Raw genomic sequence first — 24,797 nt, forward strand, 5'->3', positions numbered from 1 at the left:
TGCTATATGCACACTAAATATGGTGCAGGTAGCTCAAAGTGCCTGCCCACAATAGAAGACAATGCGATAGGGGGCGCTGTGGAGTCCCTCAGCGACGCCCAGATCTGAGCATCTGAGAGATCCTGACAGCCACATATTCTGATGTGTGTGCAAAATTCCGTGAGTTTTCATTCATGGCAAGCACCTCAAAAATGCACAAAACATTGAAAAAAAAAGAATAATAATAATAATAATAATCCTTCCAATAACAATAGGGTCCTTCGCACCCTACGGTGCTTGGGCCCTAAATATAGCTGCAAGCAGCAATGAACGGGCCCAAGCACCATGGGCGCAACCGCCTTGGTGGCACAGTTGTGCCAATGACATGTTTCACAATATGTACACACTTTGGAAATAATCACCTTCCTGGACAACGAATAGTGTGCACAGGAATTCCCCTTTGATCAATGAAGATGTTGCTGCTGCTATTGGAATGCATCAATGATATAAGCCTCACTTCCTATTGCCAGATGGTGGCGCTATAATATTGAGCTGTGTATGGTTTATGGATTTGATTTCACTCCAAAAATGAACATATTTGTACATTTTCAGCCAAATTGGAAGATGTCGAGTAAAATTAAAGCCACTTCCTGTTGCCAGATGTTGGCGCTATAGTATTGAGCCGTGTATGGTTTATGGATTTGATTACACTCCAATAATTAACATATTTGTACATTTTCAGCCAAATTGGAAGATGTCAAGTAAAATTAAAGCCACTTCCTGTTGCCAGATGGTGGCGCTATGCCATTGAGCCTTTCTTGGTATATGGATGAGATTACACTCCAAAAATGAACATGTGTGAAGTTTCAGCCACATCAGACAATGTAGAATGAAACAAAAATTACTTCTTGCTTGCACAGTGTAATAATATGCTCCAGTCCTGTATGGAGAGCAGAGATTAATTAATTTCAATAGATTTTACAGCGGGAGGCACAATTTACGCTTGAGAAGTCATTCGGTTATAAATATGCACTCAAAATAAAACCATTGGCGTAAAGAAACTATTCAACTTTATTGTGGCCGCACCGGGGATGGAACCGCGGACCTTGCATGTCTTAATCCACTGTTTGAACCATTAAGATATACTGCCCTCTCATACACGTACGCCATCTATTGGCCAAAAGTTGTATGTTTCCTTTGATCCTGGTTAAATAATTTCTCTCCGAAGTGTCGGATAGTATTGCATTAAACGTCGAGTTAGCCAGCATCATTCTTTTCCATTTCACCGGTAATTATGCTGCCTGAAACGCATTTGTTCAGCCAAATCTAAAGGAGATGCCAAGTCTCTGCCCTCAATCCGGTATTTTCATATTAAGTCAAAAATTCCTAGCGAAATTGTATGTTCTCTTAATTCGTGTTTAATGACAAGCAAAATAAACTAACATATCTGGCGATTTAACTGAAAGTTTTCTATTCATGTAAACAAACGTAGCTGACCTGTTTTTTGACTCACACAGACAGTGGACAGGCTGGCTGCTGTTAGCCAATGCGCGTCATCTCGCAACGACCTGCATGCCATACCTTTGTTGAACATAACGGTCTCATGTTAACACAGAGTTCGACCAGAGCCATCTCAAACGTTAACGTTTCTTTTTGACTTTTGACTCTTTTAAATATATGCTACTCTCCTGCCAGTTAAAGACAGTCATTAAATGTCTTTAATATTTATTTCAGATATTCTATTCAAAAATGAAAATAGATGCAAAGAAACGTCGGGCTGGGTGTTGTCAATACATTTTGTCACGTAGGCTGCAGCTGTAAATCATACATCGTTATGCCTACTGGCTCGCTAGAAAAGAAAAAAAAAACCTATCGTTGAAAAATCACTTGAAGGAAGAAAAATATAAAAGTTCCACTTTCTGCCAATAAATGGAATCCCCGTATCAGAAATGGGGGGAAGTTACAGCGACGCAGTTAGTCTGTGAGTAGAATAGATTGTGTAGACAACTTCACTGTTTCCACAAAGGAACCAAAAATGTGGTTTTTAACAAGACTTGGTCAGTGTAATGATATAAATGCTAGCATTCGATTATGGTCAACGGTACCGAAAATGCGCGTTTCACCAGCCATCATAACAAATGTCCCAATATAGGATCGATTTAAACCTCTATATATTTTTATTTCACGTTGACAGTGTAGGCTATTATGTGTATTCCGACGCGAATTACATTTAATTGGGTTACGGCATTCACTTCAATCGAATGAAGTCAAATAGAAACGGCTCGAATTCCTTAATAAGGCTTCTTGGTTTTCAAGCTAACTTTCCGAACAGCTGTTTTGTATTGAGTCCTTAAAATGCTACAACACGATTTTTTTTAAACCAAATAACATTGAACGTCATTGCAAGATATGCATTATTTGTGTTAATCTTTGAAATATATGCTACTTTCCTGCCAGTAAAAGCCTGTCTTTTATTTTAGTTATTCAATCCATATAATTAAGGTAGATGAGAAAAAACGTTGCTGTGGGCTGGGTGTTGTCAGTACATTTTGTTACGTAGGCTGTCGCTGTTACTCATACATCGTTATGGTTACTGGCTCGCAAAAAGAAACAAAACTTGTCATTGACGAATTACTTGAGAAACAATACCAACTTTTGCCAGTAGATGGCAGTCGCGTATTAGAAATGGGAGAGTCATTTGCGACTTGCGTTGAAGTTTTAAGACTGGATATAATGAGTCTCCAGCGAAAATAGTGAACTATTATTGCTTAATGGATGTGATGACACTCCAACAATGAACATATGTGAAAAGTGTTAGCCTCAAAATCAGGCAATGTAGAATTGAATACCTTTTTAAAATTATTTAATACATAATTGTATTAAAACATGAACTGTTTGGGCAGCATTACAAGTTAATTTTAAGGCTGACCATAGCCATACCATTCCAAGATTTTAAAAATCAGTTCATAGTTGTGTGTCAGGGCTATAATACCATGCTGACCACATTTTGTGTGAATGTGATGAACCCCCTAGGAAGAGTATTTCAAACTTTGGTACGTGAAAAAACACTTAAAAACACACAAAATCCAAAATAGCTCACTTCCTGTTGGGAAAAGTTAAGGGATGCAAATGAGAAATGTGTGTGTCTTGAGGAGACCCTTATGCCTACCAGACGTGGTGCATTTACGTGAAAGTATGTGTCCACAATATTAGAAAAAAGCCATAGGGGGCGCTGTGTAGCCACGCCCAGATGAATGTGGATATGGATGTGATTGCACTCCAAAAGTGAATATATTTGCAAAATATCAGCCCGATCAGATGATGTAGAACGGAATTAAGCCCACTTCCTGTTTTTGGGTGTAACGTGTGTATTATACGCCTCGCCATTGCCAAACCGTTTGAGATATCAAAAATCCTTTCGTCATTTAGGGTCAGGACTATTCTAAGATCATGATGACTACATTTGGTGTGAATATGATGAATACCCTAGCAGGAACGCATACAAACATGATAAAAACCTCACTTCCGTTGCCAGATGGTGGCGCTATAACATTGACTACTTCTTGGTATATGGATGTGATTACACTCTAACAGTGAACATATTTCTAAAATATCAGCCAGATCAGACAATGTAGACCATGAATTTATGGCTACTTCCTGTTGGCGCGGCGTGACATGAAAATTGTACGCCTCGCCATGACCATACCGTTTGAGATATAAAAAATATCCTTTGGAATTAGTATCATGACTATCCTGAGACCACTTTGACCACATTTCCTGTGAATGCAATGAACCCCCTAGGAGGAGTACTTAAAAGTGTAGTACGTGTAAAATGCACAAAATTCAAAATGGCTGACTTCCTGTTTACATATTTGATTCGATGCGAATGAGAAATGTGTTTGTTCAGAGGAGCCCCACATGCATACCAAATTAGGTGAAGGTAGCTCAAAGTGCCTGTCCACAATAGAAGACAAAGCATTAGGGGGCGCTGTGGAGTCCCTTGGCCACGCCCAGGTCTGAGCATCTGATACATCCTGACAGCCAACACTTCTCATGTGTGTGCAAAATTCTGTGAGTTTCCATCCATGGTAAGCACCTGAAAAATGCAAAATACATTGAAAAAAAAGAGAATAATAATTATAGGGGGCGCTGTCTAGCCACGCCCCGATTGATATGTATATATCTGATATTGTACTGCTACAGTGAACATATTTGTAAAATATCAGCCAGATCGGACGATGTCGAAAAAAAAGTCATTTTTTTGCACGCAATATGTGCACTGTACGACTCGCCATTTCCATACCGTTTGAGAAATCAAAAATCCCTTCACAACTTAGCGTAAGGACTATCTTAAGATCATGCTGACCGCATTTGGTGTGAATGTGCTTAATGCCCTAGCAGGAATGCATACAAATATGTTAAAGACCTCACTTCCTGTTGCCAGATGGTGGCGCTATAACATTGACCTGTTCTTGGGATATGGATGTGATTATAGTCCAACAATAAACGTATTTCTAAAATATCAGCCAGATCAGACGATGTAGACCATGAAATTATGGCCACTTCCTGTTGGCGCGGCGTGACATAAAAATTGTACTCCTCCCCATGACCGTCCCGTTTGAGCTATCAAAAATATCCTGGCAATTTAGCATCATGACTATCCTGAGACCATTCTGACCACAGGTGGTGTGAATGCGATGAACCCCCTAGGAGGAGTACTTAAAAGTGTAGTACGTGTAAAACTCAGAAAATCCAAAATGGCTGACTTCCTGTTTGGATATTTGATTAGATCCGAATGAGAAATGTGTTTGGACCGAGGAGCGCTATATGGCCACCAAATTAGGTGCAGGTAGCTCAAAGTGCCTGCCCACAATAGAAGACAATGCAATAGGGGGCGCTGTGGAGTCCCTCGGCGACGCCCAGGTCTGAGCATCTGAGAGCTCCTGACAGCAACCACTTCTGATGTGTGGGCAAAATGTCAAGACTTTTTACGCATGGCAAGGCCCTCAAAAAAGCCCATTTGCCTGAAGAAAAAGAATAATAATAATAAATATAGCTGCAAGCAGCAATGAACGGGCCCAAGCACCATGGGCGCAACCGCCTTGGTGGCACAGTTGTGCCAATGACATGTTTCACAATATGTTCACACTTTGGAAATAATCAACTTCCTTGGCAACGTATAGTGTGCACAGGAATTCCCCTTTGATCAATGAAGATGTTGGTGCTGCTATTGGAATGCATCAATGATATAAGCCTCACTTCCTATTGCCAGATGGTGGCGCTATAATATTGAGCTGTGTATGGTTAATGGATTTGATTTCACTCCAAAAATGAACATATTTGTAAATTTTCAGCCAAATTGGAAGATGTCGAGTAAAATTAAAGCCACTTCCTGTTGCCAGATGGTGGCGCTTTAATATTGAGCCGTGTATGGTTTATGGGTTTGATTACACTCCAATAATTAACATATTTGTACATTTTCAGCCAAATTGGAAGATGTCAAGTAAAATTAAATCCACTTCCTGTTGCCAGATGGTGGCGCAATGCCATTGAGCCTTTCTTGGTATATGGATGAGATTACACTCCAAAAATGAACATGTGTGAAGTTTCTGCCACATCAGACAATGTAGAATCAAACAAAAATTACGTCTTGCTTGCACATTGTAATAATATGCTCCAGTCCTGTATGGAGAGCAGAGATGAATTAATTTCCATAGATTTTACAGCGGGAGGCACAATTTACGCTTGAGAAGTCATTCGGTTACAAATATGCACTCAAAATAAAACCATTTGGCGTAAAGAAACTATTCAACTTTATTGTAGCCGCACCGGGGGCGGAACCGCGGACCTTGCATGTGTTAATCCACTGTCTGAACCATTAAGCTATACTGCCCTCTTATACACGTACGCCATCTATTCGCCAAAAGTTGTATGTTTCCTTTTATCTTGGTTAAATAATTTCTCTCCTAAGTGTCGGATAATATTGCATTAAACGTCTAGTTAGCCAGCATCATTCTTTTCCATTTCACCGGTAATTATGCTGCCTGAAACGCATTTGTTCAGCCACATCTAAAGGAGATGCCAAGTCTCTGCCCTCAATCCGGTATTTTCATATTAAGTGAAAAATTCCTAGCGAAATTGTATGTTCTCTTAATTCGTTTTTAATGACAAGCAAAATAAACTAACATGTCTGTCGATTTAACTGAAAGTTTTCTATTCATGTAAACAAACGTAGCTGACCTGTTTTTTGACCCACACAGACAGTGGACAGGCTGGCTGCTGTTAGCCAATGCGCGTCATCTCGCAACGACCTGCATGCCATACCTTTGTTGAACATAACGGTCTCATGTTAACACAGAGTTCGACCACAGCCATCTCAAACGTTAACGTTTCTTTTTGACTTTTGACTCTTTTAAATATATGCTACTCTCCTGCCAGTTAAAGACAGTCATTAAATGTCTTTAATATTTATTTCAGATATTCTATTCATATAATGAAAATAGATGCAAAGAAACGTCGGGCTGGGTGTTGTCAATACATTTTGTCACGTAGGCTGCAGCTGTAAATCATACATCGTTATGCCTACTGCTGCTAGAAAAAAACAAAAACCTATCGTTGAAAAATCACTTGAAGTAAGAAAAAAATAAAAGTTCCACTTCCTGGAAATAAATGGAATCCCCGTATCAGAAATGGGGGGAAGTTACAGCGACGCAGTTAGTCTGTGAGTAGAATAGATTGTGTAGACAACTTCACTGTTTCCACAAAGGAACCAAAAATGTGCTTTTTAACAGGACTTGGTCAGTGTAATGATATAAATGCTAGCATTCTATTATGGTCAACGGTACCGAAAATGCCCGTTGCACCAGCCATCATAACAAATGTCCCAATACAGGATCGATTTAAACCTCTATATATTTTTATTTCACGTTCACAGTGTCGGCTATTATGTGTATTCCGACGCGAATTACATTTACTTGGGTTACGGCATTCACTTCAATCGAATGAAGTCAAATAGAAACGGCTCGAATTCTTTAATAACGCTTCTTGGTTTTCAAGCCAACTTTCCGAAAAGCTGTTTTGTATTGAGTCCTTAAAATGCTACAACACGGTTTTTTTTAAACCAAATAACATTGAACGTCTTTGCAAGATATATACAATACCAACTTTTGCCAGTAGATGGCAGTCGCGTATTAGAAATGGGAGAGTCATTTGCGACTTGCGTTGAAGTTTTAAGACTGGATATAATGAGTCTCCAGCGAAAATAGTGAACTATTATTGCTTAATGGATGTGATGACACTCCAACAATGAACATATGTGAAAAGTTGTAGCCTCAAAATCAGGCAATGTAGAATTTAATACCTTTTTGAAATTATTTAATACATAATTGTATTAAAACATGAACTGTTTGGGCAGCATTACAAGTTAATTTTAAGGCTGACCATAGCCATACCATTCCAAGATATTAAAAATCAGTTCATAGTTGTGTGTCAGGGCTATAATATCATGCTGACCACATTTTGTGTGAATGTGATGAACCCCCTAGGAAGAGTATTTCAAAGTTTGGTACGTGAAAAAACACTTAAAAACACACAAAATCCAAAATAGCTCACTTCCTGTTGGGAAAAGTTAAGGGATGCAAATGAAAAATGTGTGTGTCTTGAGGAGACCCTTATGCCTACCAGACGTGGTGCATTTACGTGAAAGTATATGTCCACAATATTAGAAAAAAGCCATAGGGGGCGCTGTGTAGCCACGCCCAGATGAATGTGGATATGGATGTGATTGCACTCCAAAAGTGAATATATTTGTAAAATATCAGCCCGATCAGATGATGTAGAACGGAATTAAGCCCACTTCCTGTTTTTGGGCGTAACGTGTGTATTATACACCTCGCCATTGCCAAACCGTTTGAGATATCAAAAATCCTTTCATTATTTAGGGTCAGGAGTATTCTCAGATCATGATGACTACATTTGGTGTGAATGTGATGAATACCCTAGCAGGAACGCATAAAAACATGATAAAAACCTAACTTCCATTGCCACATGGTGGCGCTATAACATTGATTTCTTCTTGGTATATGGATGTGATTACACTCTAACAGTGAACATATTTGTAAAATATCAGCCAGATCAAACAATGTAGACCATGAATTTATGGCAACTTCCTGTTGGCGCGGCGTGACATGAAAATTTTACGCCTCGCCATGACCATACCGTTTGAGATATCAAAAATATCCTTTGGAATTAGTATCATGACTATCCTGAGACCACTTTGACCACATTTCGTGTGAATGCAATGAACCCCCTAGGAGGAGTACTTAAAAGTGTAGTACTTATAAAATGCACAAAATTCAAAATGGCTGACTTCCTGTTCAAATATTTCATTCGATCTGAATGAGAAATGTGTTTGTCCAGTGGAGGCCCACATGCATACCAAATTAGGTGAAGGTAGCTCAAAGTGCCTGTCCACAATAGAAGACAAAGCATTAGGGGGCGCTGTGGAGTCCCTCGGCCACGCCCAGGTCAGAGCATCTGATACATCCTGACAGCCAACACTTCTCATGTGTGTGCAAAATTCTGTGAGTTTTCATCCATGGCAAGAACCTCAAAAATGCAAAATACATTGAAAAAAAAGAGAATAATAATTATAGGGGGCGCTGTCTAGCCACGCCCTGATTGATATGTATATATTTCATATTGTACTCCAACAGTGAACATATTTGTAAAATATCAGCCAGATCGGACGATGTCAAAAAAAAAGTCATTTTTTTGCACGCAATATGTGTACTGTACGACTCGCCATTTCCATACCGTTTGAGATATCAAAAATCCCTTCACAGCTTATGGTCATGACTATCCTAAGATCATGCGGACCACATTTCGTGTGAATGTGTTGAATGCCCTAGCAGGAAGGCATACAAATATGATAAAGACCTCACTTCCTGTTGCCAGATGGTGGCGCTATAACATTGACCCGTTCTTGGGATATGGATGTGATTATACTCCAACACTAAACGTATTTCTAAAATATCAGCCAGATCAGACGATGTAGACCATGAAATTACGGCCACTTCCTGTTGGCGTGGCGTGACATAAAAATTGTACTCCTCCCCAGGACCGTCCCGTTTGAGCTATCAAAAATATCCTGGCAATTTAGCATCATGAATATCCTGAGACCATTCTGACCACAGGTGGTGTGAATGTGATGAACCCCCTAGGAGGAGTACTTAAAAGTGCAGTACGTGTAAAACGCACAAAATCCAAAATGGCTGACTTCCTGTTTGCATATTTGATTAGATCCGAATTAGAAATGTGTTTGGCCTGAGGAGTGCTATATGCGGACTAAATTTTGTGAAGGTAGCTCAAAGTGCCTGCCCACAATAGATGACAATGCGATAGGGGGCGCTGTGGAGTCCCTCAGCCACGCCCAGGTCTGAGCATCTGAGACAACCTGACAGCCACCACTTCTGATGGGTGTGCAAAATTCTGTGAGTTTTCATCCATGGCAAGCACCTCAAAAATGCACAAAACATTGAAAAAAAAAGAATAATAATAATAATAATAATAATAATAATAATAATAATCCTTCCAATAACAATAGGGTCCTTCGCACCCTACGGTGCTTGGGCCCTAATAATAATAATAATAATAATAATAATAATAATAATAATAATAATAATCCTTCCAATAACAATAGGGTCCTTCGCACCCTACGGTGCTTGGGCCCTAAATATAGCTGCAAGCAGCAATGAACGGGCCCAAGCCCCATGGGGGCAACCGCCTTGGTGGCATAGTTCTGCCAATGACATGTTTCACAACATGTACACACTTTGGAAATAATCACCTTCCTGGACAACGTATAGTGTGCACAGGATTTTCCCTTTGATCAATGAAGATGTTGGCGCTGCTATTGGAATGCATCAATGATATAAGCCTCACTTCCTGTTGCCAGATGGTGGCGCTATATTATTGATCCGTGTATGTTTTTTGAATTTGATTACACTCCAGAAATAAACATATTTGTACATTTTCAGCCACATCGGAAGATGTTCAGCGAAATTAAGGTCAATTCCTGTTTCCAGATGATGCTGCTATAACATTGAGTCGTTTTTGGAATATGGATTTGATTACACTCCAACACTGAGCATCTGTGTAAAGTTGCAGTCACATCAGACATTGGAGAATTTAAGTATGACCACTTCCTGTTTGTCTGGCATGATGTGTTTTTTATGTGCCTGACCATAGCTATATCATCCCAGTAAATCAAAAATCTGTTTTGTCAGGACCATCCTAGCATCATGCTGACCACATTTACCGTGAATGTCATGAACCCATTGAAAAATAATGCTTAAGAATGCAATATAAGGCTCACTTCCTGTTGCCAGCGGGTGGCGCTTTGCCATTTAGCCTTTATTGGAAAATGGATGAGATTACACTCCAAAAATGAACGTGTGAAGTTTCAGCCACATCAGACAATGTAGAATGAAATAAAAATAACGTCTTGCTTGCACATTGTGATAACATGCTACAGTCCTGTTTGGAGAGCAGAGATTAATTAATTTCCATAGTTTTTACACGGGGAGGCACAATTTATGCTTGAAAAGTCATTAGGCCATAAACATGCACTCAAAATGAAAACAATTGGCTTCAAGAAACTATTCAAATTCATTGTGGCTGCAGCGGGGATCGAACGGCTGAATTTGCGTGCCTTAATCCACCGCCCTAACCATTACGCTATACTGCCCGCTTATACACGGGTGCCATCTATTGGCCAAATGTCTCCTTTTATCTTGGTTTAATAATTTCTCTACGAAGTGTCGGATAATATTGCACGAAACGTCTAGTTAACCTGCATCATTCTTTTCCATTTCACTGGTAATTATGCTGCCTGAAACGCATTTGTTCAGCCAAATCTAAAAGAGATGCCAACTCTCTGCCCTCAATACAGTATTTTCATATTAATTTACCATTCCTAGCGAAATTGTATGTTCTCTTAATTCGTGTTTAATGACAAGCCTAATAAACTAACATAGCTGGCGATTTAACTGAAAGTTTTCTATTCATGTAAACCAACGTAGCTGACCTGTTTTTTGACTCACACAGACAGTGGACTGGCTGGCTGCTGTTAGCCCGTGCGTGTCATCTCGCAACGACCTGCATGTGATACCTTTGTTGAACAAAACGGTCTCATGTTAACACAGCGTTCGAGCAGAGCCACCTCAGACGCTAAAGTTTCTTTTTGACTTCATGTGTTAATCTTTTTAAAATATGATACTCTCCTGCCAGTTAAAGCCTGTCTTTAAGTCTTTAAATGTCTTTAATATTTATTTTAGTTATTCAATTCATGTAATGAAAATAGATGCAAAGAAACGTCGGGCTGGGTGTTGTCAATACATTTTGTCACGTAGGCTGCAGCTGTAAATCATACATCGTTATGCCTACTGGCTCGCTAGAAAAAAACAAAAACCTATCGTTGAAAAATCACTTGAAGGAAGAAAAAAATGAAAGTACCACTTTCTGCCAATAAATTGAATCGCCGTATCAGAAATGGGGGTAAGTTACAGCGACGCAGTTAGTCTGTGAGTAGAACAGATTGTGTAGACAACTTCACTGTTTCCACAAAGGAACCAAAAATGTGCTTTTTAACAGGACTTGGTCAGTGTAATGATATAAATGCTAGCATTCGATTATGGTCAACGGTACCGAAAATGCCCGTTGCACCAGCCATCATAACAAATGTCCCAATACAGGATCGATTTAAACCTCTATATATTTTTATTTCACGTTGACAGTGTAGGCTATTATGTGTATTCCGACGCGAATTACATTTAATTGGGTTACGGCATTCACTTCAATCGAATGAAGTCAAATAGAAACGGCTCAAATTCCTTAATAAGGCTTCTTCGTTTTCAAGCCAACTTTCCGAACAGCTGTTTTGTATTGAGTCCTTAAAATGCTACAATACGGTTTTTTTTAAATCCAAATAACATTGAATGTCAAAGCAATATATGCATTATATGTGTTAATCTTTTAAATATATGATACTTTCCTGCCAGTAAAAGCCTGTTTTTTATTTTAGTTATTCAATCGAGTTAATTAAGATAGATGAGAAAAAACGTTGCTGTGGGCTGGGTGTTTTCAGTACATTTTGTCACGTAGGCTGCCGCTGTTACTCATACATCGTTATGGTTACTGGCTCGCAAAAAGAAACAAAACTTGTCGTTGAGAAATCACTTTATCCAAGAAAAAGAGAAACAATACCGAAAATTAGAAAGAATACTAAGCTTTGCCACTAGATGGCAGTCGCGTATTAGAAATGGGAGAGTCAGTTGCGACTTGAGTTGAAGTTTTAAGACTGGAGATAATGAGTCTCCAGCGAAAATAGTAAACTATTATTGCTTAATGGATGTGATGACACTCCAACAATGAACATATGTGAAAAGATGTAGCCTCAAAATCAGGCAATGTAGAATTTAATACCTTTTTGAAATTATTTAATATATAATTTTCCTATTTGGGCAGCATTACAAGTTAATTTTAAGGCTGACCATAGCCATACCATTCCAAGATATTAAAAATCAGTTCATAGTTGTGTGTCAGGGCTATAATATCTTGCTGACCACATTTTGTGTGAATGTGATGAACCCCCTAGGAAGAGTATTTCAAAGTTTGGTACGTGAAAAAACACTTAAAAACACACAAAATCCAAAATAGCTCACTTCCTGTTGGGAAAAGTTAAGGGATGCAAATGAGAAATGTGTGTGTCTTGAGGAGACCCTTATGCCTACCAGACGTGGTGCATTTACGTGAAAGTATATGTCCACAATATTAGAAAAAAGCCATAGGGGGCGCTGTGTAGCCACGCCCAGATGAATATGGATATGGATGTGATTGCACTCCAAAAGTGAATATATTTGTAAAATATCAGCCCGATCAGATGATGTAGAACGGAATTAAGCCCACTTCCTGTTTTTGGGCGTAATGTGTGTATTATACGCCTCGCCATTGCCAAACCGTTTGAGATATCAAAAATCCTTTTGTCATTTAGGGTCAGGACTATTCTAAGATCATGATGACTACATTTGGTGTGAATGTGATGAATACCCTAGCAGTAACGCATAAAAACATGATAAAAACCTCACTTCCGTTGCCAGATGGTGGCGCTATAACATTGATTTCTTCTTGGTATTTGGATGTGATTACACTCTAACAGTGAACATATTTGTAAAATATCAGCCAGATCAGACAATGTAGACCATGAATTTATGGCTACTTCCTGTTGGCGCGGCGTGACATGAAAATTTTACGCCTCGCCATGACCATACCGTTTGAGATACTAATTCCAAAGGATATTTTTGATATCATGACTATCCTGAGACCACTTTGACCATATTTCGTGTGAATGCAATGAACCCCCTAGGAGGAGTACTTAAAAGTGTAGTACGTGTAAAATGCACAAAATTCAAAATGGCTGACTTCCTGTTCACATATTTCATTCGATGCGAATGAAAAATGTGTTTGTTCAGAGGAGTCCCACATGCTTACCAAATTAGGTAAAGGTAGCTCAAAGTGCCTGTCCACAATAGAAGACAAAGCATTAGGGGGCGCTGTGGAGTCCCTCGGCCACGCCCAGGTCTGAGCATCTGATACATCCTGACAGCCAACACTTCTCATGTGTGTGCAAAGTTCTGTGAGTTTTCATCCATGGCAAGCACCTCAAAAATGCAAAATACATTGAAAAAAAAGAGAATAATAATTATAGGGGGCGCTGTCTAGCCACGCCCCGATTGATATGTATATATTTGATATTGTACTCCAACAGTGAACATATTTGTAAAATATCAGCCAGATCGGACGATGTCAAAAAAAAAGTAATTTTTTTGCACGCAATATGTGTACTGTACGACTCGCCATTTCCATACCGTTTGAGATATCAAAAATCCCTTCACAGCTTATGGTCATGACTTTCCTAAGATCATGCGGACCACATTTCGTGTGAATGTGATGAATGCCCTAGCAGGAAGGCATACAAATATGATAAAGACCACACTTCCTGTTGCCAGATGGTGGCGCTATAACATTGACCCGTTCTTAGGATATGGATGTGATTATACTCCAACAATAAACGTATTTCGAAAATATCAGCCAGATCAGACGATGTAGACCATGAAATTACGGCCACTTCCTGTTGGCGTGGCGTGACATAAAAATTCTACGCCTCCCCAGGACCGTCCCGTTTGAGCTATCAAAAATATCCTGGCAATTTAGCATCATGACTATCCTGAGACCATTCTGACCACAGGTGGTGTGAATGCAATGAACCCCCTAGGAGGAGTACTTAAAAGTGTAGTACGTGTAAAACTCAGAAAATCCAAAATGGCTGACTTCCTGTTTGGATATTTGATTAGATCCGAATGAGAAATGTGTTTGGACCGAGGAGTGCTATATGCCTACTAAATTTTGTGAAGGTAGCTCAAAGTGCCTGCCCACAATAGATGACAATGCGATAGGGGGCGCTGTGGAGTCCCTCAGCTACGCCCAGGTCTGAGCATCTGAGACAACCTGACAGCCACCACTTCTGATGTGTGTGCAAAATTCTGTGAGTTTTCATCCATGGCAAGCACCTCAAAAATGCACAAAACATTGAAAAAAAAAGAATAATAATAATAAATATAGCTGCAAGCAGCAATGAACGGGCCCAAGCACCATGGGCGCAACCGCCTTGGTGGCATAGTTGTGCCAATGACATGTTTCACAACATGTACACACTTTGGAAATAATCACCTTCCTGGACAACGTATAGTGTGCACAGGAATTCCCCTTTGAGCAATGAGGATGTTGGTGCTGCTATTGGAATGCATCAATGATATAAGCCTCACTTCCTGTTGCCAGATGGTGGCGCTATAATATTGAACCATGTATGGTTTTTGAATTTGATTACACTCCAATAATAAACCTATTTCTAAATTCTAAGCCACATCGGAAGATGTTGAGTGAAATTAAGGCCACTTCCTGTTGCCAGCAGGTGGCGCTATAACATTGAGCCATTTTTGATACATGGATTTAATTACACTGCAATAATCAAAATATTTTTACATTTTCAGCCACATCGGAAGATGTCGAGTGAAATTAAGGCCACTTCCTTTTGCCAGATGGTGGAGCTATGCCATTGAGCCTTTATTGCTATATGGATGAGATTACACTCCAAAAATGAACATGTGTGAAGTTTTAGCCACATCAGACAATGTAGAATGAAACAAAAATTACTTCTTGCTTGCACATTGTAATAATATGCTCCAGTCCTGTATGGAGAGCAGAGATGAATTCATTTCCATAGATTTTACAGCGGGAGGCACAATTTACGCTTGAGAAGTCATTCGGTTATAAATATGCACTCAAAATGAAACCATTGGCTTAAAGAAACTATTCAACTTTATTGTGGCCGCACCAGGGATGGAACCGCGGACCTTGCATGTCTTAATCCACTGCCTGAACCGTAAAACTATACTGCCCTCTTATACACGTACGCTATCTATTGGCCAAAAGTTGTATGTTTCCTTTTATCTTGGTTAAATAATTTCTCTCCGAAGTGTCGGATAATATTGCATTAAACGTCTCGTTAGCCAGCATCATTCTTTTCCATTTCACTGGTAATTATGCTGCCTGAAACGCATTTGTTCAGCCAAATCTAAAGGAGATGCCAAGTCTCTGCCCTCAATCCGTTATTTTCATATTAAGTCACAAATTCCTAGCGAAATTGTATGTTCTCTTATTTCGTGTTTAATGACAAGCAAAATAAACTAACATAGCTGGCGATTTAACGGAAAGTTTTCTATTCATGTAAACCAACGTAGCGGACCTGTTTTTTGACTCACACAGACAAGTGGACAGGCTGGCTCCTGTTAGCCAATATCTGTCATCTCGAAACGACCTGCAAGCCATACCTTTGTTGAACATAACGGTTTCATCTTAACACAGTGTTCGAGCACCACCTCGAATGCTAACGTTTTTTTTTTGACTTCATGTGTTACTCTTTAAAATATATGATACTCTCCTGCCATTTAAAGACAGTCATTAAATTTTTTAAATATTTATTTTAGATATTCAATTCATATAATGAAAATAGATGCAAAGAAACGTCGGGCTGGGTGTTGTCAATACATTTTGTCACGTAGGCTGCAGCTGTAAATCATACATCGTTATGCCTACTGGCTCGCTAGAAAAAAACAAAAACCTATCCCCGTATCAGAAATGGGGGGAAGTTACAGCGACGCAGTTAGTCTGTGAGTAGAATAGATTATGTAGACAACTTCACTGTTTCCACAAAGGAACCAAAAATGTGCTTTTAAACAGGACTTGGTCAGTGTAATGATATAAATGCTAGCATTCGATTATGGTCAACGGTACCGAAAATGCCCGTTGCACCAGCCATCATAACAAATGTCCCAATATAGGATCGATTTAAACCTCTATATATTTTTATTTCACGTTGACAGTGTAGGCAATTATGTGTATTCCGACGCGAATTACATTTAATTGGGTTTCGGCATTCACTTCAATCGAATGAAGTCAAATAGAAACGGCTCGAATTCCTTAATAAGGCTTCTTGGTTTTCAAGCCAACTTTCCGAACAGCTGTTTTGTGTTGAGTCCTTAAAATGCTACAATACGTTTTTTTTAAAACCAAATAACATTGAACGTCAATGCAAGATCTGCATTATATGTGTTAATCTTTGAAATATATGATACTTTCCTGCCAGTAAAAGCCTGTCCTTTATTTTAGTTATTCAATCCATAAAATTAAGGTCGATGAAAAAAACGTTGCTGTGGGCTGGGTGTTGTCAGTACATTTTGTCACGTAGGCTGCCGCTGTTACTCATACATCGTTATGGTTACTGGCTCGCAAAAAGAAACAAAACTTGTCATTGAGAAATCACTTTATCCAAGAAAATTAGAAAGAATACTAACCTTTGCCACTAGATGGCAGTCGCGTATTAGAAATGGGAGAGTCAGTTGCGACTTGCGTTGAAGTTTTAAGACTGGATATAATGAGTCTCCAGCGAAAATAGTGACCTATTATTGCTTAATGGATGTGATGACACTCAATCAAGGAACATATGTGAAAAGTTGTAGCCTCAAAATCAGGCAATACCTTTTTGAAATTATTTAATACATAATTGTATTAAAACATGAACTGTTTGGGCAGCATTACAAGTTAATTTTAAGGCTGACCATAGCCATACCATTCCAAGATATTAAAAATCAGTTCATAGTTGTGTGTCAGGGCTATAATATCATGCTGACCACATTTTGTGTGAATGTGATGAACCCCCTAGGAAGAGTATTTCAAAGTTTGGTACGTGAAAAAACACTTAAAAACACACAAAATCCAAAATAGCTCACTTCCTGTTGGGAAAAGTTAAGGGATGCAAATGAGAAATGTGTGTGTCTTGAGGAGACCCTTATGCCTACCAGACGTGGTGCATTTACGTGAAAGTATATGTCCACAATATTAGAAAAAAGCCATAGGGGGCGCTGTGTAGCCACGCCCAGATGAATGTGGATATGGATGTGATTGCACTCCAAAAGTGAATATATTTGTAAAATATCAGCCCGATCAGATGATGTAGAACGGAATTAAGCCCACTTCCTGTTTTTGGGCGTAACGTGTGTATTATACGCCTCGCCATTGCCAAACCGTTTGAGATATCAAAAATCCTTTCGTCATTTAGGGTCAGGACTATTCTCAGATCATGATGACTACATTTGGTGTGAATGTGATGAATGCTCTAGCAGGAACGCATACAAACATGATAAAAACCTCACTTCCGTTGCCAGATGGTGGCGCTATAACATTGATTTCTTCTTGGTATATGGATGTGATTACACTCTAACAGTGAACATATTTGTAAAATATCAGCCAGATCAGACAATGTAGACCATGAATTTATGGCTACTTCCTGTTGGCGCGGCATGACATGAAAATTGTACGCCTTGCCATGACCATACCGTTTGAGATATCAAAAATATCCTTTGGAATTAGTATCATGACTATCCTGAGACCACTTTGACCACATTTCGTGTGAATGCAATGAACCCCCTAGGAGGAGTACTTAAAAGTGTAGTACGTGTAAAATGCACAAAATTCAAAATGGCTGACTTCCTGTTCACATATTTTATTCGATGCGAATGAGAAATGTGTTTGTCCAGAGGAGCCCCACATGCATACCAAATTAGGTGCAGGTAGCTCAAAGTGCCTGTCCACAATAGAAGACAAAGCATTAGGGGGCGCTGTGGAGTCCCTCGGCCACGCCCAGGTCTGAGCATCTGATACATGCTGACAGCCAACACTTCTCATGTGTGGGCAAAATTCTGTGAGTTTTCATCCATGGCAAGCACCTCAAAAATGCAAAATACATTGAAAAAAAAAGATAAATAATTATAGGGGGCGCTGTCTAGCCACGCCCCGATTGATATGTATATATTTCATATTGTACTCCAACAGTGAACATATTTGTAAAATATCAGCCAGATCGGACGATGTCAAAAAAAAAGTCATTTTTTTGCACGCAATATGTGTACTGTACGACTCGCCATTTCCATACCGTTTGAGATATCAAAAATCCCTTCAGAGTTTTTGGTCATGACTATCCTAAGATCATGCGGACCACATTTTGTGTGAATGTGATGAATGCCCTAGCAGGAAGGCATACAAATATGATAAAGACTTCACTTCCTGTTGCCAGATGGTGGCGCTATAACATTGACCCGTTCTTGGGATATGGATGTGATTATCCTCCAACAATAAACGTATTTCTAAAATATCAGCCAGATCAGACGATGGAAACCATGAAATTACGGCCACTTCCTGTTGGCGTGGCGTGACATAAAAATTCTACGCCTCCCTAGGACCGTCACGTTTGAGCTATCAAAAATATCCTGGCAATTTAGCATCATGAACATCCTGAGACCATTCTGACCACAGGTGGTGTGAATGTGATGAACCCCCTAGGAGGAGTACTTAAAAGTGCAGTACGTGTAAAACGCACAAAATCCAAAATGGCTGACTTCCTGTTTGTATATTTGATTAGATGTGAATGAGAAATGTGTTTGGACCGAGAAGTGCTATATGCGTACTAAATTTTGTGAAGGTAGCTCAAAGTGCCTGCCCACAATAGATGACAATGCGATAGGGGGCGCTGTGGAGTCCCTCAGCTACGACCAGGTCTGAGCATCTGAGACAACCTGACAGCCACCACTTCTGATGTGTGTGCAAAATTCTGTGAGTTTTCATCCATGGCAAGCACCTCAAAAATGCACAAAACATTGAAAAAAAAAGAATAATAATAATAATAATAATAATAATAATAATAATAATAATAATCCTTCCAATAACAATAGGGTCCTTCGCACCCTACGGTGCTTGGGCCCTAATAATAATAATAATAATAATCCTTCCAATAACAATAGGGTCCTTCGCACCCTACGGTGCTTGGGCCCTAATAATAATAATAATAATAATCCTTCCAATAACAATAGGGTCCTTCGCACCCTACGGTGCTTGGGCCCTAATAATAATAATCCTTCCAATAACAATAGGGTCCTTCGCACCCTACGGTGCTTGGGCCCTAATAATAATAATCCTTCCAATAACAATAGGGTCCTTCGCACCCTACGGTGCTTGGGCCCTAATAATAATAATAATAATCCTTCCAATAACAATAGGGTCCTTCGCACCCTACGGTGCTTGGGCCCTAATAATCCTTCCAATAACAATAGGGTCCTTCGCACCCTACGGTGCTTGGGCCCTAAATATAGCTGCAAGCAGCAATGAACGGGCCCAAGCACCATGGGCGCAACCGCCTTGGTGGCATAGTTGTGCCAATGACATGTTTCACAATATGTACACACTTTGGAAATAATCACCTTCCTGGACAACGTATAGTGTGCACAGGAATTCCCCTTTGATCAATGAAGATGTTGCTGCTGCTATTGGAATGCATCAATGATATAAGCCTCACTTCCTATTGCCAGATGGTGGCGCTATAATATTGAGCCGTGTATGGTTCATGGATTTGATTACACTCCAATAATTAACATATTTGTACATTTTCAGCCAAATTGGAAGATGTCAAGTAAAATTTAAGCCACTTCCTGTTGCCAGATGGTGGCGCTATAATATTGAGCCGTGTATGGTTTATGGATTTAATTACACTCCAATAATTAACATATTTGTACATTTTCAGCCAAATTGGAAGAATTCAAGTAAAATTAAAGCCACTTCCTGTTCCCAGATGGTGGCGCTATGCCATTGAGCCTTTCTTGGTATATGGATGAGATTACACTCCAAAAATGAACATGTGTGAAGTTTCTGCCACATCAGACAATGTAGAATGAAACAAAAATTACTTCTTGCTTGCACAGTGTAATAATATGCTCCAGTCCTGTACGGAGAGCAGAGATTAATTAATTTCAATAGATTTTACAGCGGGAGGCACAATTTATGCTTGAGAAGTCATTCGGTTATAAATATGCACTCAAAATAAAACCATTGGCGTAAAGAAACTATTCAACTTTATTGTGGCCGCACCGGGGATGGAACCGCGGACCTTGCATGTCTTAATCCACTGTCTGAACCATTAAACTATACTGCCCTCTTATACACGTACGCCATCTATTGGCCAAAAGTTGTATGTTTCCTTTTATCCTGGTTAAATAATTTCTCTCCGAAGTGTCGGATAATATTGCATTAAACGTCGAGTTAGCCAGCATCATTCTTTTCCATTTCACCGGTAATTATGCTGCCTGAAATGCATTTGTTCAGCCAAATCAAAAGGAGATGCCAAGTCTCTGCCCTCAATCCGGTATTTTCATATTAAGTCAAAAATTCCTAGCGAAATTGTATGTTCTCTTAATTCGTGTTTAATGACAAGCAAAATAAACTAACATATCTGGCGATTTAACTGAAAGTTTTCTATTCATGTAAACAAACGTAGCTGACCTGTTTTTTGACTCACACAGACAGTGGACAGGCTGGCTGCTGTTAACCAATGCGCGTCATCTCGCAACGACCTGCATGCCATACCTTTGTTGAACATAACGGTCTCATGTTAACACAGAGTTCGACCAGAGCCATCTCAAACGTTAACGTTTCTTTTTGACTTTTGACTCTTTTAAATATATGCTACTCTCCTGCCAGTTAAAGACAGTCATTAAATGTCTTTAATATTTATTTCAGATATTCTATTCAAAAATGAAAATAGATGCAAAGAAACGTCGGGCTGGGTGTTGTCAATACATTTTGTCACGTAGGCTGCAGCTGTAAATCATACATCGTTATGCCTACTGGCTCGCTAGAAAGAAAAAAAAAACCTATCGTTGAAAAATCAGTTGAAGGAAGAAAAATATAAAAGTTCCACTTTCTGCCAATAAATGGAATCCCCGTATCAGAAATGGGGGGAACTTACAGCGACGCAGTTAGTCTGTGAGTAGAATAGATTGTGTAGACAACTTCACTGTTTCCACTAAGGAACCAAAAATGTGCTTTTTAACAGGACTTGGTCAGTGTAATGATATAAATGCTAGCATTCGATTATGGTCAACGGTACCGAAAATGCCCGTTGCACCAGCCATCATAACAAATGTCCCAATATAGGATCGATTTAAACCTCTATATATTTTTATTTCACGTTGACAGTGTAGGCTATTATGTGTATTCCGACGCGAATTACATTTAATTGGGTTACGGCATTCACTTCAATCGTTGGCGGCACGGATGGTGCAGTGGATAGCAGTGCCGCCTCACAGCAAGGAGGTCCTGGGTTCGAATCCCCGTCGGCCGGGGCCTCTCTGTGCGGAGTTTGCATGTTCTCCCTGTGTCTGCGTGGGTTTCCTCCGGGTACTCCGGTTTCCTCCCACAGTCCAAAGACATGCAGGTTAGGCTGATTGGAGATTCTAAATTGCCCGTAGGCATGAGTGTGTGAGTGTGTGAGTGTGTGAGTGAGTGAATGGTGTGTGTGCCCTGTGATGGACTGGCGACCTGTCCAGGGCGTATTCCTGCCTTTCGCCCAATGTATGCTGGGATAGGCTCCAGCCCCCCTGCGACCCTGATCAGGATAAGCGGGTTCAGATAATGGATGGATGGATGGATGGATTCACTTCAATCGAATGAAGTCAAATAGAAACGGCTCGAAATCCTTAATAAGGCTTCTTGGTTTTCAAGCTAACTTTCCGAACAGCTGTTTTGTATTGAGTCCTTAAAATGCTACAACACGGTTTTTTTTAAACCAAATAACATTGAACGTCATTGCAAGATATGCATTATATGTGTTAATCTTTGAAATATATGATACTTTCCTGCCAGTAAAAGCCTGTCTTTTATTTTAGTTATTCAATCCATATAATTAAGGTGGATGAGAAAAAACGTTGCTGTGGGCTGGGTGTTGTCAGTACATTTTGTCACGTAGGCTGCCGCTGTTACTCATACATCGTTATGGTTACTGGCTCGCAAAAAGAAACAAAACTTGTCATTGAGGAATCACTTGAGAAACAATACCAACTTTTGCCAGTAGATGGCAGTCGCGTATTAGAAATGGGAGAGTCATTTGCGACTTGCGTTGAAGTTTTAAGACTGGATATAATGAGTCTCCAGCGAAAATAGTGAACTATTATTGCTTAATGGATGTGATGACACTCCAACAATGAACATATGTGAAAAGCTGTAGCCTCAAAATCAGGCAATGTAGAATTTAATACCTTTTTGAAATTATTTAATATATAATTTTCCTATTTGGGCAGCATTACAAGTTAATTTTAAGGCTGACCATAGCCATACCATTCCAAGATGTTAAAAATCAGTTCATAGTTGTGTGTCAGGGCTATAATATCATGCTGACCACATTTTGTGTGAATGTGATGAACCCCCTAGGAAGAGTATTTCAAAGTTTGGTACGTGAAAAAACACTTAAAAACACACAAAATCCAAAATAGCTCACTTCCTGTTGGGAAAAGTTAAGGGATGCAAATGAGAAATGTGTGTGTCTTGAGGAGACCCTTATGCCTACCAGACGTGGTGCATTTACGTGAAAGTATATGTCCACAATATTAGAAAAAACCATAGGGGGTGCTGTGTAGCCACGCCCAGATGAATGTGGATATGGATGTGATTGCACTCCAAAAGTGAATATATTTGTAAAATATCAGCCCGATCAGATGATGTAGAACGGAATTAAGCCCACTTCCTGTTTTTTGGCGTAACGTGTGTATTATACGCCTCGCCATTGCCAAACCGTTTGAGATATCAAAAATCCTTTCGTCATTTAGGGTCAGGACTATTCTAAGATCATGATGACTACATTTGGTGTGAATGTGATGAATACCCTAGCAGGAACGCATACAAACATGATAAAAACGTCACTTCGTTGCCAGATGGTGGCGCTATAACATTGATTTCTTCTTGGTATTTGGCTGTGATTACACTCTAACAGTGAACATATTTGTAAAATATCAGCCAGATCAGACAATGTAGACCATGAATTTATGGCTACTTCCTGTTGGCGCGGCGTGACATGAAAATTGTACGCCTTGTCATGACCATACCGTTTGAGATATCAAAAATATCCTTTGGAATTAGTATCATGACTATCCTGAGACCACTTTAACCACATTTCGTGTGAATGCAATGAACTCCCTAGGAGGAGTACTTAAAAGTGTAGTACGTGTAAAATGCACAAAATTCAAAATGGCTGACTTCCTGTTCACATATTTGATTCGATGCGAATGAGAAATGTGTTTGTCCAGAGGAGGCCCACATGCCTACCAAATTAGGTGAAGGTAGCTCAAAGTGCTTGTCCACAATAGAAGACAAAGCATTAGGGGGCGCTGTGGAGTCCCTCGGCCACGCCCAGGTCTGAGCATCTGATACATCTTGACAGCCAACACTTCTCATGTGTGTGGAAAATTCCATGAGTTTCCATCCATGGCAAGCACCTCAAAAAGGCCCATTTGCATATAGAAAAAATAATAATAATAATAATAATAATAATCTTTACAATAACAATAGGGTCCTTCGCACCCTACGGTGCTTGGGCCCTAATAATAATCTTTACAATAACAATAGGGTCCTTCGCACCCTACGGTGCTTGGGCCCTAATAATAATAATCCTTCCAATAATAATAGGGTCCTTCGCACCCTACGGCGCTTGGGCCCTAATAATAATCCTTCCAATAACAATAGGGTCCTTCGCACCCTACGGTGCTTGGGCCCTAATAATAATAATCTTTACAATAACAATAGGGTCCTTCGCACCCTACGGTGCTTGGGCCCTAATAATAATGATAATCTTTACAATAACAATAGGGTCCTTCGCACCCTACGGTGCTTGGGCCCTAATAATAATGATAATCTTTACAATAACAATAGGGTCCTTCGCACCCTACGGTGCTTGGGCCCTAATAATAATAATAATCCTTCCAATAACAATAGGGTCCTTCGCACCCTACGGTGCTTGGGCCCTAATAATAATAAAATTTATTTATTTATCACTTACGAGTACGGATACAGATACAGATAATGCAGTACTCATTATATCCCCTAATATCCATATTATGATATGAATGCAAAGCAGCAATTTCACCTGAAAGTACAGATAACAGAGACTGGGCAACAAAACCTTATAGGTTTTGTGCAGAATTGTATGAGCCACTGAGACACTATTCTCAATGCGAGTCATTGCTAGCTCATGATAGTCCTGTCCCTTCTGGGGTTTTCACATGCTCATTATCCAACCTCTGCATAACCTGACATGGGATGCTTTG

At 39.7% G+C, this 24,797-nt stretch overlaps 1 protein-coding gene across 7 annotated transcripts in view; it reads right to left on the reverse strand.

Annotated features, from left to right (window-relative positions):
• Window positions 1-24,797, reverse strand: part of LOC133135751 (lysyl oxidase homolog 3B-like) — a 395,104-nt gene that overhangs the window by 168,081 nt on the left and 202,226 nt on the right. The window contains exon 1 of one of the 7 annotated variants that reach the window (XM_061253010.1): window positions 23,800-23,925. The exons of the other annotated variants lie outside the window; for them this stretch is intronic. The gene's annotated coding sequence lies outside the window, so the exon portion shown is untranslated. Of the gene's footprint in view, window positions 1-23,799; window positions 23,926-24,797 lie in introns of those variants that run through there. 7 annotated transcript variants of the gene reach the window in all.

The sequence above is a fragment of the Conger conger genome, chromosome 8, assembly GCF_963514075.1.
Source record: "Conger conger chromosome 8, fConCon1.1, whole genome shotgun sequence".
NCBI classification, from domain to species: Eukaryota; Metazoa; Chordata; class Actinopteri; order Anguilliformes; family Congridae; genus Conger; species Conger conger.